The 19,808-nt window shown below is 37.0% G+C and overlaps 1 long non-coding RNA gene across 1 annotated transcript in view; it reads left to right on the forward strand.

The window, feature by feature from the left end:
* LOC122905530 overlaps window positions 1-18,740 on the forward strand; it is a 93,691-nt gene extending 74,951 nt beyond the window's left edge. The window contains exon 3 of the long non-coding RNA XR_006384346.1: window positions 18,698-18,740. This is a non-coding gene — a long non-coding RNA (uncharacterized LOC122905530). The remainder of the gene's footprint in view (window positions 1-18,697) is intronic.
* Window positions 18,741-19,808: the final 1,068 nt, after the last annotated feature.

Below are 19,808 nucleotides of genomic sequence, written 5' to 3' on the forward strand. Positions count from 1 at the left end.
AGGCTTTGGAAGGAGAAAGAGGATAAATAAGTGAAAAACAGGACTTTTAGGCCAATAAAACTATTATGTATAATACTGCAATGGTATATACACGCCATTATACATCTTTCAAAAAATGCCATTATACATCTATTCAAAAATAGAACTATACAACAGAAAGAATGAGCCCTAGTGTGAATTACTAATAACAATGTATCAATATTACTTCATCAACTATAGCAAATTATAATAGGGGAAATTGTATACAGGGTAGGGGCTGGGGAGAAGAGGTTATGGGAACTCCTTGAACTTTCTGTTCCAGTTTTCTGTAAACCAAAAATTGTTCTAAAAAGTAAAATCAGTTAAAGTTTGAGGACTACCAATTTGTAGCATTACATTTTGGCAAGGACCTATATATTTATGGGCCCTTTATTAAAAAAAAAAGCCCAAGTTACTCAAGTTAAGGACATAAACCTCTGTAAGAAACAATAGTTTATGTCACAGGGCTGTCATAGTATAATATACCATTTATTTTCTATACAATTCATTTTTTTATACAGAAGATAAAGGAACCACAATTATAACTTTGATATGGGCTTCTTTATTTTAATGCAGACTGTAAAGCTTCTTTGTTTATTTTTTTAAAGATTTTTTCATGTGTCTGATAGCCATTTGTATTTCTTGATTGGAGAAGTGTCTGTTCATATCTTCTGCCCATTTTTTGATGTGTTTGTCTGTTTCGTGTGGGTTGAGTTTGAGGAGTTCATTATAGATCCTGGATATCAACCTTTTGTCTGTACTGTCATTTGCAAATATCTTCTCCCATTCCGTGGGTTGCCTCTTTGTTTTTTTGACTGTTTCCTTTGCTGTGCAGAAGCTTTTGATTTTGATGAAGTCCCAGAAGTCTATTTTCGCTTTTGTTTCCTTTGCCTTTGGAGACGTATCTTGAAAGAAGTTGCTGTGGCTGATATCGAAGAGATTACTGCCTATGTTCTCCTCTAAGATTCTGATAGATTCCTGTCTCACGTTGAGGTCTTTTATCCATTTTGAGTTGATCTTTGTGTACGGTGTAAGAGAATGGTCGAGTTTCATTCTTCTACATATAGCTGTCCAGTTTTCCCAGCACCATTTATTGAAGAGACTGTCTTTTTTCCACTGTATATTTTTTCCTGTTTTGTCGAAGATTAATTGACCATAGAGTTGAGGGTCCATATCAGGGCTCTCTACTCTGTTCCACTGGTCTATGTGTCTGTTTTTATGCCAGTACCATGCTGTCTTGGTGATCACAGCTTTGTAATAAAGCTTGAAATCAGGTAAGGTGATGCCGCCAGCTTTATTTTTGTTTTTCAACGTTTCCTTAGCGATTCGGGGTCTCTTCTGATTCCATACAAATTTTTGGATTATTTGCTCCAGCTCTTTGAAGAATGCCGGTGGAATTTTGATCGGAATGGCATTAAAAGTATAGATTGCTCTAGGCAGTATAGACATTTTAACGATGTTTATTCTTCCGATCCAAGAGCATGGAATGGTCTTCCATCTTTTTGTGTCTTCTTCAATTTCTTTCATGAGTGTTCTATAGTTCCTCAAGTATAGATCCTTTACCTCTTTAGTTAGGTTTATTCCCAGGTATCTTATGGTTCTATTTATTTATTTGACAGAGATGGGGGGAGACATAAGCAGGGAGAGTAGGAGTGGGAGAAGCAGGGTTCCTGCTGAGCAGGGCGCCTGGTATGGGACTCAATCCCAGGACCCTGGGATCATGACCTGAGCCCGAGGCAGATGCCTAACGCCTGAACCACCCAGGAGCCCTGTAAAACTTCTTTAAAGTTACCTGTCTTTCCCCGTTTCTTTTAAACCACCTCAAATCTGAAAATGATGGGAATGTCTAGGTGACTCAGTTGGCTATGCATCTGTGGTTTTTTTTTTTTTTGTATCTTTTGTTTTGTTTTGTTTTATATACTCCCTTATGTTCATGGACTGGCTTCAGTATCCATTTACCAGTACTGGGAGTTTCCATTTTTATTATATAAGAAATAATACATCATTGCTTTAATTGACATTTCTGATTTTGAAAGAAAAGTAAAATAGACATTTTATTCTAGGTTTGCTCTTTTCTTTCTAATGAATTTGTTGTTCCTGTTCTTTTTTTTAATTTAATTTTTAATTTTTTAATTTTTTTATAAACATATAATGTATTTTTATCCCCAGGGCTACAGGTCTGTGAATCGCCAGGTTTACATCCTTCACTCACCGTAGCACATACTCTCCCCAATGTCCATAACCCCAGCCCCCTCTCCCGACCCTCCTCCCCCCAGCAACCCTCAGTTTGTTTTGTGAGATTAAGAGTCACTTATGGTTTCTCTCCCTCCAGATCCCATCGTCTTTCATTTATTCTTTTCCTACCCCCCAAACTCCCCATGTTGCATCTCCACTTTCTCATATCAGGGATATCATATGATAGTTGTCTTTCTCCAATTGACTTATTTCACTAAGCATGTTACCCTCTAGTTACATCCACGTCGTCATAAATGGCAATATTTCATTTCTTTGATGGCTGTATTGTATTCCATTGTGTATATATATCACATCTTCTTTATCCATTCATCTGTTGATGAACATCTAGGTTCTTTCCATAGTTTGGCGATTATAGACATTGCTGCTATAAACATTCGGGTGCATGTGCTCCTTCAGATCACTACATTTGTATCTTTAGGGTAAATACCCAGTAGTGCAATTGCTGGGTCATAGGGTAGTTCTATTTTCAACTTTTTGAGGAAGCTCCATGCTGCTTTCCAGAGTGGTTGCACCAGCTTGCATTCCCACCAACAGTGTAGGAGGGTTCCCCTTTCTCCGCATCCTCGCCAGCATCTGTCATTTCCTGACTTAGTAATTTTAGCCATTCTGACTGGTGTGAGGTAGTATCTCATTGTGTTTTGATTTGTATTTCTCTGATGCCGAGTGATGTGGAGCACTTTTTCATGTGTCTGTTGGCCATCTGGATGTCTTCTTTGCAGAAATGTCTGTTCATGCCCTCTGCCCATTTCTTGATTGGATTATTTGGTTTTGGGGTGTTGAGTTTGATAAGTTCTTTATAGATTTTGGACACTAGCCCTTTATCTGATATGTCGTTTGCAAATATCTTCTCCCATTCTGTCAGTTGTCTTTTGATTTTGTTAACTGTTTCCTTTGCTGTGCAAAAGCTTTTGATCTTGATGAAATCCCAATAGTTCATTTTTGCCCTTGCTTCCCTTGCCTTTGGTGATGTTCCTATGAAGACGTTGCTGTGGCTGAGGTCAAAGAGGTTGCTACCTGTGTTCTCCTCAAGGATTTTGATGGATTCCTTTCTCACATTGAGGTCCTTCATCCATTTTGAGACTATTTTTGTGTGTGGCTTAAGGAAATGGTCCAATTTCATTTTTCTGCATATGGCTGTCCAATTTTCCCAACACCATTTATTGAAGAGGCTGTCTTTTTTCCATTGGACATTCTTTCCTGCTTTGTCGAAGATTAGTTGACCATAGAGTTGAGAGTCTATTTCTGGGCTCTCTATTCTGTTCCATTGATCTATGTGTCTTTTTTTGTGCCAGTACCATACTATATTGTCTTGATGATGACAGCTTTGTAATAGAGCTTGAAGTCGGGAATTGTGATGCCACCAACTTTGGCTTTCTTTTTCAACATTCTTTTAGCTAAAGGCTAAAGGCTATTCGAGGTCTTTTCTGGTTCTATATAAATTTTAGGATTATTTTTTCCATTTCTTTGAAAAAAATGGGTGGGATTTTGATAGAGATTGCATTAAATATGTAGATTGCATTAGTTAGCATAGATATTTTCATAGTATTTGTTCTTCCAATCCAGGAGCATGGAACATTTTTCCATTTCTTTGTGTCTTCCTCAATTTCTTTCATGAGTACTTTATAGTTTTCTGAGTATAGATTCTTAGTCTCTTTGGTTAGGTTTATTCCTAGGTATCTTATAGTTTTGGATGCAATTGTAAATGGGATTGACTCCTTAATTTCCCTTCCTTCTGTCTTGTGGTTGGTGTAGAGAAGTTCAACTGATTTCTGTGCGTTGATTTTATATCCTGACACTTTACTGAATTCCTATACAAGTTCTAGCAGTTTTGGAGTGGAGTCTTTTGTATCATATCATCTGCGAAGAGTGATAGTTTGACTTCTTCTTTGCCGATTTGGATGCTTTTAATTTCTTTTTGTTGTCTGATTGCTGAGGCTAGGACTTCCAGTACTCGGTTGAATAGCAGTGGTGATAATGGACATCCCTGCCGTGTTCCTGACCTTAATGGAAAAGCTATCAGTTTTTCTCCATTGAGAATGATATGTATGGTGGGTTTTTCATAGATGGCTTTGATAATATTGAGGCATGTGCCCTCTATCCCTACACGTTGAAGGGTTTTGATCAGAAAGGGATGCTGTACTTTGTCAAATGCTTTTTCAGCATCTATTGAGAGTATCATATGGTTCTTGTTCTTTCTTTTATTAATGTGTTGTATCACATTGATTGATTTGTGGATGTTGAACCAACCTTGCAGCCCTGGAGTAAATCCCACTTGGTCGTGGTGAATAATCCTTTTAATGTACTGTTGAATCCTATTGGCTAGTATTTTGGTGAGAATTTTCGCATCTCTGTTCATCAAGGATATGGGTCTGTAATTCTCTTTTTTGATGGGATCCTTGTCTGGTTTTGGGATCAAAGTGATGCTGGCCTCATAAAATGACTTTGGAAGTTTTCCTTCCATTTCTATTTTTTTGGAACAGTTTCAGGAGAATAGGAATTAGTTCTTCTTTAAATGTTTGGTAGAATTCCCCTGGGAAGCCATCTGGCCCTGGGTTTTGTTTGTTTGGAGATTTTTGATGACGGTTTCAATCTCCTTACTGGTTATGGGTCTGTTCAGGTTTTCTATTTCTTCCTGGTTCAGTAGTGGTAGTTTATATGTTTCTAGGAATGCATCCATTTCTTCCAGATTGTCAAATTTGTTGGCATAGAATTGCTCATAGTACGTTCTTTTAATTGTATTTCTTTGGTGTTAGTTGTGATCTCTCCTCTTTCATTCATGATTTTATTTATTTGGGTCCCTTCTCTTTTCTTTTTGATAAGTCTGGCCAGGGGTTTATCAATCTTATTAATTCTTTCAAAGAACCAGCTCCTAGTTTCGTTTATTTGTTCTATTGTTTTTTTAGTTTCTATGTCATTGATTTCTGCTCTGATCTTTATGATTTCTCTTCTCCTGCTGGGTTTAGGGTTTCTTTCTTGTTCTTTCTCCAGCTCCTTTAGGTGTAGGGTTAGGTTGTCTATTTGAGACCTTTCTTGTTTCTTGAGAAAGGCTTGTACCGCTATATGCTTTCCTCTCAGGACTGCCTTTGCTGTGTCCCACAGATTTTGAACCGTTGTGTTTTCATTATTATTTGTTTTTAGTAATTTTTTCAATTCTTCTTTAACTTCCTGGCTGACCCATTCATTCTTTAGAAGGATGCTGTTTAGTCTCCATGTATTTGTGTTCTTTCCAAATTTCCTCTTGTGATTGAGTTCTAGCTTCAGAGCATTGTGGTCTGGAAATATTCAGGGAATGATGCCAATCTTTTGAATCCGGTTGAGACCTGATTTATGACCCAGGATGTGATCTATTCTGGAGAATGTTCCACGTGCACTAGAGAAGAATGTGTATTCTGTTATTTTGGGATGAAATGTTCTGAATATATCTGTGATGTCCATCTGGTCCAGTGTGTCATTTAAGGCCTTTATTTCCTTATTGATCTTTTGCTTGGATGATCTGTCCATATCTGTGAGGGGAGTGTTAAAGTGCCCTACTATTATTGTATTATTGTATTATATGTATTATTGTATTATTGTCGATGTATTATTGTCGATTTCTTTGATTGTGTTATTAATTGGTTTATACAGTTGGCTGCTCCCATGTTAGGGGCATAGATATTTAAAATTGTTAGATCTTCTTTTTGGACAGACCCTTTGAGTATGATATAGTGTTCTTCCTCATCTCTTACTATAGTCTTTGGCTTAAAATCTAATTGATCTGATATAAGGATTGCCACCCAGCTTTCTTCTGATATCCATTAGCATGGTAAATTGTTTTCCACCCCCTCACTTTCAATCTGGAGGAGTCTTCGGGTCTAAAATGAGTTTCTTGTAGGCAACATATTGATTTTTTTTTTTTATCCATTCTGATACCCTGTGTCTTTTGAGTGGGGCATTTAGCCCATTTACATTCAGGGTAACTATTGAGAGATATGAATTTTGTGCCATTGTATTGCCTGTAAGGTGACTGTTACTGTATATTGTCTCTGTTCCTTTCTGATCTACTACTTTTAGGCTCTCTCTTTGCTTAGAGGATCCCTTTCAATATTTCCTGTAGAGCTGGTTTGGTGTTTGCAGATTCTTTCCTTTTTGTTTGTCCTGGAAGCTTTTCATCTCTCCTTCTATTTTCAATGATAGCCTAGCTGGATATAGTATTCTTGGTTGCATATTTTTCTCGTTTAGTGCTCTGAATATATCATGCCAGTTCTTTCTGGCCTGCCAGGTCTCTGTGGATAAGTCTGTTGCCAATCTAATATTTTTACCATTGTATGTTACAGACTTCTTTCCTGGGCTCCTTTCAGGATTTTCTCTTTGTCGCTAAGCCTTGTAAATTTTACTATTAGGTGACGGGGTGTGGACCTATTCTTGTTGATTTTTAGGGCGGTTCTCTGCTCCTCCTGGATTTTGATGCTTGTTCCCTTTACCATATTAGGGAAATCCTCTCCAATAATTCTCTAATATGCCTTCTGCTCCCCTCTCTCTTTCTTCTTCTTCTGGAATCCCAATTATTCTAAGATTGTTTTGTCTTATGATGTCACTTATCTCTCAAATTCTCCCCTCGTGGTCCAGTAGCTTTTTGTCCCTCTTTTGCTCAGATTCTTTATTCGCTGTCATTTGGTCTTCTATATCACTAATTCTTTCTTCTGCCTCATTTATCCTAGCATTAAGAGCCTCCATTATTTATTGCACCTCATTAATAGCTTTTTTAATTTCAACTTGGTTAGATTTTGGTTCTTTTATTTCTCCAGAAAGGGCTTTTATATCTCCAGAGAGGGTTTCTCTAATCTCTTCCATGCCTTTTTCGAGCCTGGCTAGAACCTTGAGAATCGCCATTCTGAACTCTACATCTGATATATTACCAATGTCTGTATTGATTACATGCCTAGCCTTCAGTACTGCCTCTTGTTCTTTTTTTTGTGGTGAGTTTTTCCACCTTGTCATTTTGTCCAGAAAAGAGTATATGAAGGAGCAAATAAAATACTAAAAGGGTGGCAAAGACCCCAGGAAAATGCACTTTAACTAAATCAAAAGAGACCCCAAATTGTGGGGGGAGAAAGGGGATAAAAAGAAGTTCAGAAAAGAAAATTTAAAAAATAAAACAAATTAAAAAAATATTTAAAAATTTAAATATTTAAAAAATATTTTAAAAGATATATATATATATATATATATATATATATATATTTGACAAACTAGTTGAAAATGTTAAAAAAAGAAAAGGGTAAAAGTTTTAAAAAATTTAGGAGAAGAAAAAAATTTAAATAAAATTAAATTAACTGCATGACTAAAGAATCATGGGGAGAAGGCCATGAGTTCCGTGCTTTGCTTTCTCCTCCTCTGGAATTCTGCTGCTCTCTTTGGGAAGTGAACTTGGTCTTGGCTGGATTTCTTGTTAATCTTCGGGGGGGAGGTGCCTGTTGTAGTGATTCTCAAGTGTCTTTACCTGAGGTGGAATTGCACCACCCTTACCAGGGGCCGGGGTAAGTAATCTGCTCAGGTTCGCTTTCGGGAAATTTTGATCCCTGATCCCTTTCTGTAGAATTCCGGAGGACGGGAATGAAAATGGCGGCATCCCAATCTTCAGCTGGAGGAGCCGAGAGCTCGGGGCCCCACTCCTCAGTGCACCCTCAGAGAAAAGCACCCAGTCACTCCCGTCTCCCTGGCCTCTGGCTGCGCTCCAAGCTCACCGAGTCTGCGACCGGTTAACGGTAACCCTGAGCTGAGAGCCCACTCCTCGGCTTTGTCTCTGTAGCCAGCTTCCCGGTTTTAATACCTGCGAGCTCTGCGACACTCAGACACCCCTGGTCCTTCTGTGACCCTGCGGGACCTGGGGCCACACTGACCCCACGTGGGCTTCACCCTGGTTTAGCCTCTGGAGTATGTCCCTCAGTGGCCCAGACTTTTAAAAATCCTAATTTTGTGCTCCATTGCTCCGCCGCTTGCTGGGAGCCGGCCCCTCCCACCCGCGGTCTATCTTCCTGTCGCTTTGGATTCACTTCTCAGCTGGTCCTACATTTCAGAAAGTGGTTGATTTTCTGTTTCTAAATTTTCTGATTTGCTGTTCTTCTTCTCTTTGATCTCCCGTTGGATTTGTAGGTGTTTGCAATGGTTTGATAAGCTATCTAGCTGATCTCCTGCTACGTGATGTAGTCTCAGCCTGCTACTTCTCTGCCATCCTGACTCCTCCCCACTATGTTTGACTCAGGTCATGATCCAAGAATTCTGGGATCAAGTCCACAACCCTGCATGGGTACCCCTGCTCAGCAGGGAGTCTGCTTCTCCCTCTACCCCTAACCCCTGCTTGTACTCTCTCTTTATCTCATGCTCTCTCTCTCTTTCAAATAAATAAGTAAATAAATAATATCTTTCCAAATAAAATAAAAAAATGTTATGGGAAATGCTTTTGGGGGGTTTTGTTAAGATTAATGCACCCTATGCCTGCCTTTATAAGGCCTTTGACTGGTACTTTAATTCTAAGGCAATACATCCACCAGTTCTGGGATGTCTGCCCTGGCAGATTAGCTAGTGGTCGAGTTCTTACTATACGTACCCCATCAGTCTATGATTGGCCAGAAAATTTCACATTATTTTGTACCACTTAAAAGCAAAAGGGGAGGGGAAAAAAATCCCCAAATTGCTATTTTCAAGTGTCCAAGTAAAATTTCAAGTAACAATTGAGTTTGACCAGTGTAGTGCAACCCTGAAGCTCAAGCTGACTCTAAGGCTGTCTTTAATCAAGTTAACCGCAACACACAGCCAGAGGAGTAGGCATTTGCTATTCTGTCCCTCCTTATCAATACAAACTCCTTCTCAATTTTCTAACTTCCCACAGCGATCTTAGTAGCCCCAAACTTCCTCTTTTGTACCTCTCAACCCACTGCAATCTAAATTATTATGTAATTATATTTCTTAGAAGATAAGTCATGAAAACAGATTTTTTGATGAGAACTTTTTTCAGAATACATGGAGTTATTTTAAGGTATGTTCTTAGCAGATAGTTAAAAAGACAAACCAGAAACTTGGATAAGTGAGTGCTGTGTTTTAAGAATTTAGGTCTTGAAGATTATTTTAATACCAAAGGAACGTTGACAACATCTCCGAGTGACATAGATCTCGCTAAAATCTCCCTTTTGCCATGGGTTTGAAGTTGAGCCTCTAGTGATAATTGAGATTTGTAGTATCAAACTTCTTTTCAACAGGAGCTAAGTAGGTCTTAAAATTCTTTATTTTTTCCTGGAGGAGATAGATAGTAAAGAGCTCCCCATCAGTTGACTTATAAGAGAGTCATTGGAAGAAGGAGGAAAAGAAGAGTAATTAATGGGGATAAATACCTTTAAAAAGAGGTAATGAATAATCAATGTTAGAATACTAAGATGTGAAATAAGGACTCTGAGTTCCTATGTCCTTTTAAAATAGCTTTATTAAGATGGACTTCATATATGGTACAATTCATTTGTTTAAAATGTATAGTTCAATGCTTTTTTATTTTTTTAGCATATTCACAGTATTGTTCAACTATCACCACAATCTAACTTTAGAATATTTTCATCTCCACTACAAGAAACCCCATACTCATTACCAGTCCCTCCTCATTACCCACTCACACCAGCCCCATTCTAAGCAACCAGGAGTTTACTTTGCCTTTATAAATTTACCCATCCTGCACATTTCATATGAATGGAATCATTGTGTCCCTTGGTGATTGGTTTCCTTCACCTAGCATAACATTTTCAAGACTCATCCATGTTGTGGCATGTATTGATACTTAATTTCATTTTATTGATGAAAAATATTCCATGTTATGGAATATCGCCTTTTATTTATTATTTCACCAGTTGTTGGACATTTGGGTTATTTTAGCCTTTTGGCTCTTGTGAATAATGCTGCTTAGAACATTTTTATGCATGTTTTTGTGGGGGCATGTGCTTTATTTAATTTTTCCTGGGTTAGATACTTAAAAATATAGATAGATAGAATCACTACATCATATGGTAATACTGTGTTTAACTTTTTAAAGAACTGCCAAATTGTTTTCCAAAAGAGTTGCACCATTAAATATTTTCTGCCATCAGTGTATGAGGGTTCCAATTTTTCCACATTCAATTTCTTTCATAACTTAGCTTTCTCAAAAACAATTGTGTTAATGTATTCATGCATGCTTTCATATAGGCATGCAAAGTAAAAAATCTGGAAGAAAATGCACCAAGGTTTTAATAATTGTTATCTCTAGAAATCAAGAATATACATGAATTTTTCTTCATTTTTTTGCTTATCTATATTTGTAAAAAAAAATAATAAACATATGTAACTTTTTCATTTTGAAGAGAAAGCATGATCCTGTTCATTAGAAGTGGCTGTTCATTAGAACATGGCTGTTCATTAGAAGTAACAAAGGAAGTGTACCAAGGTGGCTCGGTCAATTAAGTACCTGACTTTTGATTTCACCTGAGGTCATGATCTCAGGGTCATGATCTCAAGATCCTGAGATTGAGCCCTTCACCTGGCTCTGTCTCTGTGCTCAGCATGGAACCTGCTTAAGATTCTCTTTCTCCCTCTGCTCCTCCCCACCTATGCAAGGACTCTCTCTCTCTCTTTCTCTCAAAATAAATAAATAAAAGATGCAACAAAGAAGCTTTTTTTTTTTTAAATACCAATGTCTTGACCATCCATCCTCAGAAATTCATATTCAGTTGATCCATGATTCTAATGTGCATTCTGAGTCAAAACTAAACCCTATACCTTCAGTTCCACACAGTCTTATTTGCTGAGTCTTGCTAGAGAGGGGTGGGGTAGGAGGAATCCCTTTCTACAGACTGGCAGTCTCCTGATGTGAGTTGAGTTGAAGCCATTTTATTTATGGTTTGCAAGGTATTATCTTTACTGGGTTACATCTGGAGAGGCTTCCTTAGTATCAAGAGGCTACTACAAGAAACATGTGAAGAGGTGTCCCAGACTTTCTTCTGGCAAGTGTCATGGGAAGATCAGCAACTTAATGTTGCAATGAAACCATCTGGCACTTAAGGAGTTCTTTACCTATAGTAAGGTACAGTTTTTAACCCATCTTCAAAATAAAACAGTCTTTGACTTCATGGATAATAATATTTAGACAATGATTGATCATGCAGTCCTCTGCTGCGTGGTAATGACAGGTATACAGAAGTGATCTGGGGATGGGAGAGAGAAGATGGAAGTGACTCCATAAGAATATGCATCACTGGATATTCTGTATCTGTTGGTTTATCTTTTATGTACAATAGGTGATTGGAGAGAAACTGGGTCCATTAAAATTCTTGATTCTGGTATCTACTGTATGTAAGATACTTCTTGAATGAAGAAGAGAGGAGTCAGCTTCATGGCTGAGTAATGGGGTATTGTGACTTTATGTGTCTGATACCTTCAAAACTAAGGGTATTTGATGTTCCTTTAAGAAAGATCTACTCCTGAAGCTTCTGAAGGCCTTTAACTTAAAAAATTGGAAGCATGCATTCCTTGATAAATCTTATTCTTGGTTCCTGTCTAGGCTGTATTTGGTGGGGTAAAAAGAAGAGTAAAGAGAATGGTTGTCCTTATCAATAACAAGGGGGAAACGTGCTACTGCACTTAAGCAAGCTCTCTTCACAAACGTCAGTTATTTTTGGAAGAATTATTTTTATCTGCAAACCAGTTTTCATGAGTTTTAACTGACAAGGTACATGGTAATTCTGTTGGGAAAGCCAATGATGAGTGATATTATTCAAGCTAACAAATTCATATGTCCCCAAAGAAAAAATTATAAGTCCTCAAAAAATTATTAAACAAAGTAGAATATGAAAAATTTCATAGAAATTATATATAACAGTTCTGTAATATTTCTAAGAATGAAGAGAGCTTTTGTGGGAGTGAAAGCTGTTTAATGTTTTCCCAGCAAAATCTCAAAGCTAAATTTTCCCCCACTATCTGAAATGTGGTACCAACTTCCAAATGGATCTGTAATCCCTGTTACAAGACTTTTTATTTACCCTTTTCTGTCACTGCATTGTTTATCATTATCATTTCTATGTAATAAATCAGAAGTGTTTTGTTGTTTTGGCCTTCTGGCTTCTACTAAAAATAGCCAAATACCTGAAATTTAAAAACTTTAATTTGTAAGCACATAGGACACTCATATCAGTCAGGATTCTTCTCCTGATTAACTTTGGAAGTTTAAACTTTTTAATGTTTAAACATAATAATGATAATGCCAGTTATTTATTATCTCTTTTACTTTGTTTCTTCCTGGGTAAATTTGTGAGTTATACATTCTATTTCTATTCTTCTAGCAGTTACTCTTTTTTTTTCCCAATTTATTTATTTTCAGAAAAACAGTATTCATTATTTTTTCACCACACCCAGTGCTCCATGCAAGCTGTGCCCTCTGTAATACCCACCACCTGGTACCCCAACCTCCCACCCCCCCGCCACTTCAAACCCCTCAGACTGTTTTTCAGAGTCCATAGTCTCTCATGGTTCACCTCCCCTTCCAATTTACCCAAATTCCCTACTACTCTCTAATGCCCCTTGTCCTCCATGCTATTGGTTATGCTCCACAAATGAATATCCAACTTTTGTAGCAACATGGACGGGACTCGAAGAGATTATGCTGAGTGAAATCAGTCAAGCAGAGAGAGTCAATTATTCTTCTAGCAGTTACTCTTAAATAGTAATACAGACTTAACCTAGTAAGTTCTGAGCTGAATCAATAATTCTATCCTCCTTTTGAAATCAGACAAGGATCTTAAAATGTTTTCTCCCATCCCACCACCTATGTTATTCTCAGTTTATTTACACACACACACACACACACTTTATTTTATTTTATTTTTTAAGCAATCTTTACACTCATTGTGGGGCTTGAACTCACAACCCTGAGATTGTGTCATGTGCTCAACTGACGGACCAGCCAAGTGCCCCCGCCACACCTAAACCTAAATTTATCAATATACCTTGATATTTTTTTTGTCTGTTTATCATTAGTTCTTTCAACACACACTTTCCTTATAAATTCAGTTTCCTTCTTGCTGAAATATATTTTTGGTAATATTTTCATAAATATAACCTGTTTCAGCCTTTGTACATCTTAAAATGTTTTTTTTCTAATTTAAAAATTCCAAGGTTTGATGTTCTCAAGTTTCACCATAGTATGTCTAAGCATGGATTTTTTTTTTTACCTTACTCAGAACTATTTGCTCCTTGAATATGAAGATTCATGGTTCCTTTCATTTTCAGACTGCTTCTTTCCCAATCTTTTATTCTGGAAAGAATATTAATTAGATTTGTTAGACATATGTCACAGATTCTCATTCCATACTCCATGTGTTTTTTTAAATTTGTAATACAATTTATTTGTCAATGAATTCAATTAGTTGATTGAGGAATAGCACCCATACAGTATGTTAGGTATCATGTTACTTAACTCCATATTTATCTATATATGTATGTAAATCTAAGCCACTGCATTTAGATGAATTTTCAGATCTGTTTTCAAATTTATTAATTTCTTCTTTATGTGCAATACACTGAATTGTTCATATACTGAGCTTTTCCTTTCAATTATCATATTTTTAATTTCTAGGATTTCCACTTTATTCTTTTTCAAAATTGCTTCTTTTTAGGAGATACTGCCCTTAGAAGTCCTTATCTATATCTTTGGATATTTAAAGCAAATTTGTTTTCACATTGTTACATGTTCTATTGGTTTTAACGTGAATTCTTGGGGCACCTGGGTGGCTCAGTGGGTTAAAGCCTCTGCCTTCGGCTCAGGTCATGGTCCCAGGTTCCTGGGATGGAGCTCACATTGGGCTCTCTGCTCAGTGGGGAGCCTGCTTCTCTGTCTTTCTCTGCCTGCCTCTCTGCCTACTTGTGATCTCTGTCTGTCAAATAAATAACTATAGTCTTTTTTTAAAAATGTGAATTCTCCTGTTTGTTGAGATCCTGGGTCACATGGAGGTCTGTTTTCTTTGAATGCTTCAGGTTTTAGTCGGAATCTATCTTCAGAGTCAGTTGTTTTCAAAGGATGTGTCATGATTCAATCTTGTGAAGTCATTATGGTGGGTGGTTTTATGTCTACCTCTGCCAGTCCCATGGATCTCTCAACCAGTTTTTACAATAATTTCATGACCTAACTTTCTTTTACCAAGTGTATCATATGAACTCAACCCCCTATCCCCACATAGTATTAGTTTAGATTTCTCCCAGATGATTAATTTCCAACCATGACCTAGGACAGACAGCCTATTTTTCTTGCCAAATTCCCAGTACAGTGGAAAGAAATTTTCTAGTCCCTTTCAGGTTCTTTGTTTTACACTGAGAGTGCACCTTTTGCTTCCCATGCCCCCAGGTCAGCAAACTCAACTTTTGTCTTCTTTCCCAACTCTCTATTCTCAAATTAAAACCTCAGTGACTTAGAACATCCAGGGCCAGTAGGCTCACAGCCCATCTGGCTTTAGCTGCCATTCATTGCTTGGCTTCAGATTACCTGTCTTTATTTCTGGCACCACACGGGTGTTTTTATTTCTTGTGTTTGTTTTCAAGCTTCAGTATGGTTATGCCTGGTTTTGTGGTTGTTACATTCTACTCAGTAGTACTACCTGGAGCAAGGAGGAGGGGAGGCCAGTCAGCCATACTGGCGAAGACCTCAGTTTCATCTATATGATACCACAAAGAGAATTTGCCTTCCTCCTTACCGTTAGTTTGCTTACATTTTTACATTAAATAAACCAACAGGTCACATAGGCTGTCTTGAAAATGTAATTTGAGCGGCACATGGGTGGCTGTCATTAAGCATCTGCCTTTGGCTCAGGTCATGATCCTGGGGTCCTGGGATGGAGCCCCGAATTGGACTCCCTGCTCTGCAGGAAGCCTGCTTCTCTTCTTCCACTCCCCCTGCTTGTGTTCCCTCTCTTGCTGTCTCTCTCTCTCTCTCTCTCTCTCTCTGAAAGAAAGAATGAATGAAAGAAAAAAGGAAAGAGAGAGAGAAAATGCAATTTGAATCCTATTGCTCTTCCTCTGTCTTCACATGTCATGGTTGTCAGAGATGTCCGTCTTCTAGGGGACAAGCACTGCACCACATGCAGATTTGCATTAGCATCATAGAAGAACGAAAATAGACACAAACTTAGAGTAGCTTGCATTCTGTTTCTGAGGGTCCTATTTGCAAGGAAAAACATCTTTTCCTAAGTTGGAAACTTTCTTCTTGGCAACTCTATTTCATAGCTTCAGACTCAAAATGTAGCTTTCTTTTTGGTTTGGCAGTCGTAATTGGTGTCTTCATATTATTTCTCTTCTTCTTTAGAATACACAAGTTTTGCTCCTGCTTTTGCCTGCTACGACCAAATCTCAAGAAACTGGAAGGTTACTGGGTACTAGCCACAGTCATTCGCTGCAGTCTGTTTGACCCAATACTTGGTCAAATGTTATGAGATTTTGTGTGTGTGTGTGTGGGTAGGAGAGGTAAAATTATGAACTATAAAACCAGAGTGACAGGAAGGTGCTAGGAGAAATGTTCAAAACATTGGTGTGATTTATGAACATATGGCAAACAGATGTGGTGGAGTAATAGGGACCCCATCTCCTTTTATAAATTTGGATCACATTTGTGTCCTTCCCACATCCCCCCAACTCCAGGTTCATAATATGCTTTATTAAAATTCTCTGCAGGGCATATAGATGATTAATAATTGTTGATGACAGAAATTTGGTTTTGGTAAGCTGCACAGTGAAAGATAAATACAACGAGGCTATTTTAACCTCTGTACATTAAGCTTATTAGAGTAAGTCGTCTCTGTAAGATGGTCTGTGTTGAGATTGTGTGTGATTTATGGAAATGTCACCAATGACCTTGGTTCTGGAAAAATTCTTAAAATCTCTTTTGTTGTTATCATCACTTGAGTTTCAGTTGTCACCAGGGAAAATCCATTTTTGGAAAAAACATAATCAAGGGTGGTTAAAATATGTTTCAAATAAAATAAATATTGGGTAGCTATCTAGGAATAAAAATACAAAGGAAGGCTAGAGATGGATATTGGAAATAGAAATTTATTTGTAACCAGTTTTAAATGTGGTATGGAAGAGAAATGAATAGAGAGAGAAACATTGGAATATTGCCTTTTGATTCTTTCCTCAACTCGAACATGTCTGGAAAATTTGGATAGACCTTTTAATTCTTTCTCCCTTTGTTAAAAGAGCAAGTGTTCTGGAAGTAGTGTCCTTAATACAGTTTGAAAAAAAATTAATAAAATAAAAAATCCTAACAAGCATCTATGTGGCAAGAAATCCAAATAGTACAAATATGTTTGTAGTGAAGAACTCATTTTCCTTTCATCCTTCTCAAGTTCACTTATGTAGAAGCAAATACTATGAGTTTGAAATTATTAAGAAAAGGTCCTAATATTATAAGCCAGCCTTTCAAATAGGAATATTGAAATTTACCACAAATTGTATGTAGTAACCATACTATTTACCATGAGGTAATAGTCACTTGTAAAGCTGGTAATTATAGCAAGATCATATAATTCCCACCTCACTCAAGGGGTATTTTGAGGACATTTTAAAAAGGATAAAAGGGAAAAAATCAGAAAATGATGAGAAAAATGCTGGAGGCCTGGTGATTACTGATTTGGTGAATTTTGCTCTGGCTGGGACTCTGATAGGCAGAACTAGAAGATCATACAGCCCAAACACTTGATTTGCAATTTCCAAAATCCCTCCACTTTTCCCATCCAAAAGAATGGCTGGCAGTTGTCTGGAAGTTGAAAGGAATGATTGCTGGATTGGGCCTCCTACAAAGTGTTAGAGAAGTCAGCATGGGGCAAGTCTGTGCTTAATGTGTGAGGTTAAAATAGAAAAAGAACCGAGAACCGAGGGCTTTTCTTCATGCCCTCATTTTTCACTCAATTAGGGTAAATTATAAGAACAGTAGCAAAAATGAAAACACACATGGTAACAATATCCTAATGCGTTTGAGAAACAATGCAGAAGATGGACTTAACCACCTCAAAAAATTTTGGGAAACTGTTCAGGGGTCTAAATGGAAGTCTGGTATTTTGATTACCTAGACAACTTTCCTTCATTTCTGTTCACATCATCAGCTTCTCTCTCACCTCTATCAGGAATGACTAATAACTCAAGTTTTATACTTGTTTCTTAGAGAATGTATAAAAGAGCTTCCCTCAAAAAAAAAAAAAAAGGAGCATTGTTGCATTTTTTGTGTTGCTGCAATGTTTTGTCCTCAGTCTGAAACTGGGTTAAGACATTTAGGCTTGAATAACTGGCAAGTCTCTTGATTCTTTTCTAAATTGAAGTGCCTTGGTGGTTAACAATTGAAGAATGATTTACAATTTCTGGAGTACTTTGTGGGTTTGGTTTTTAAAACTAGTTCTTAATATTCAAGCTACTTGGAAGCTGGAGCTTCAATAATAGCTAGTCATTTCAAAAATGTGGAATTTATCCAGTTTTGTGTAAATACCAAACCGATATATTTTCAAAAATGTAAGTTACCATAGTCAATTGTCTTGGAAACCAATGGAGAAGCAGTAACTTTTTCCTCCTAATTGTAAACTAATTTGATATTAGATATTTTAGAACTAAAGAGAGCAGATTTTCTTGTGTAGATGACATAGTCCTGATACAGTTCCCATTCACTGTAGTGTGGCCCTACTATGACTTTGTAAATCTCAATATCTTATCAGCTCAAAACTTGAGAATGAAGAGGGAGTTATATTATTTTGTGCATTTTATCAGAATAAAAGTTAATGTTACATTAACCCAAACTTTCAAAAATAAATTCAAATATATTGGTGTCCTATTGTATGATAGTTATGAACTATCCTGCCAATGGGACTGGTTCAGCTCCTGACTACTCTTAGCTAACATGAAAAAAAAAATGCCTGCAACTTTGATCTTTCTTGAAACTAGTCAATAAACCATTGACAATATGTGTAAGCTGAAAAGCATTGAAGAGACGAGGCGACCATATAATTAAGAACTTGAAAACTATCTTTACATCTCACCTAATCTATTCTTATCACCCACTACATTGCTGAATAAAACCTTTACTCATTTTCTCATCAATTCTACAAGTAATTATTCAGCACCCCTTACATATTAAGTCTATATGAGAACTAAGTGTGTCAAGATTTAAAAACAAACAAACAAAATGAAACAGCAGCTAAAACCACTGTCTCTGACTTTTAGTAGTTTATATTGAGGGAAACAGAAATACAGCTGTCTAATAAAAATTGTACACAATATGACTGCTATAATAGAGATATGAACAAAATTCTGTACACATACAGGAAAAGGAAGGACTTGCTACCTCCAGAGAAGCTAGAAAGAAGTCATATAAACTGTGTCTCATGTTGGTGTTTTCCAGATGTGAGATTCGAGAGAGCTGTGAGCAACAACACAGAGCTGTGAACAGGAATATTTTGGAACAGACACTGGTAAGGATGCTATTACAGAGTGCCCTCTATATCATATTAAGAAATTTACTATATTCACTATATAATTAATGAAGAGTCCTTTAAGATTTACATGTAGAGAGATGGACATGATCAGATTTGGGTTTATATAAACCACTCAGATCTATAAAAAATGAATTCTGGGAAATAAACCTGGTGAGGAAAAACAAACAGAAGGCTATTGAAAAGACGGTAATATGAACCAAGAAAACTGCAGAAGGAGAGGATAAAGACAAAGGGAAGGAAATTAAATTCCTCAGCCCCAAGGCATGACTATATATGTTCATCCCTATGTCTATCCATGCCCTCCTCCAGCAAGCTCTCTCTTTAAACTCTTCCCACATTCTACAAATTTCCCATTTGCCTCTTTTAAAAACTATGACATATTTCAGACATTCAGAGGCTATATGGACTAATTTAATAAATACCTGTGACCCCACTACCTTGTTTAGGAAATAAAACATTAATATGAATGAAGGCTTCTATGTGACCCTCCATGTTGGCTCATGTAGCTTTCATTTCTTGATTTTTGTTGCTTACTAATGTTCTAGTATATAAACACACAAAGACTTATTTATCCATTTTTTATACATAGATGTTCAGATTGTTTTCAGTTTTTTGATGTTATAAGCAGTGCTGCTATAAAAATCATTGTATATGTCACTCTCTTTGCACATGGGGACTTTTAACGTATGAACATAGAAGCACAATTCCTGTTAGATTATGCGTTTTCAGCTTCATTAAATACTGCCACATTGTTCTCCAAAGTGTTTATATCCATTGTATTCTCATCAGCAAATTAAAAAATCAAATTATATTAAATTTAAAAATCAGTAAAATAAAACCACTTGGTGTTCCACAACTTCGCCAATATTCAATATTGTCAGACTTTTCAATTGTTACTGGATTGTGTCAGACCTTTTAAGCCATTGAGGATTCTCTGGCTTTTACTATAAGTGAGATGAGAAGCCTCTGGGGGATTTTGAATAGAAGGACAAAATGATCTAAAAATCATTCTGGCCA

This window comes from Neovison vison, chromosome 4, assembly GCF_020171115.1.
Source record: "Neovison vison isolate M4711 chromosome 4, ASM_NN_V1, whole genome shotgun sequence".
Taxonomy (NCBI): domain Eukaryota; kingdom Metazoa; phylum Chordata; class Mammalia; order Carnivora; family Mustelidae; genus Neogale; species Neogale vison.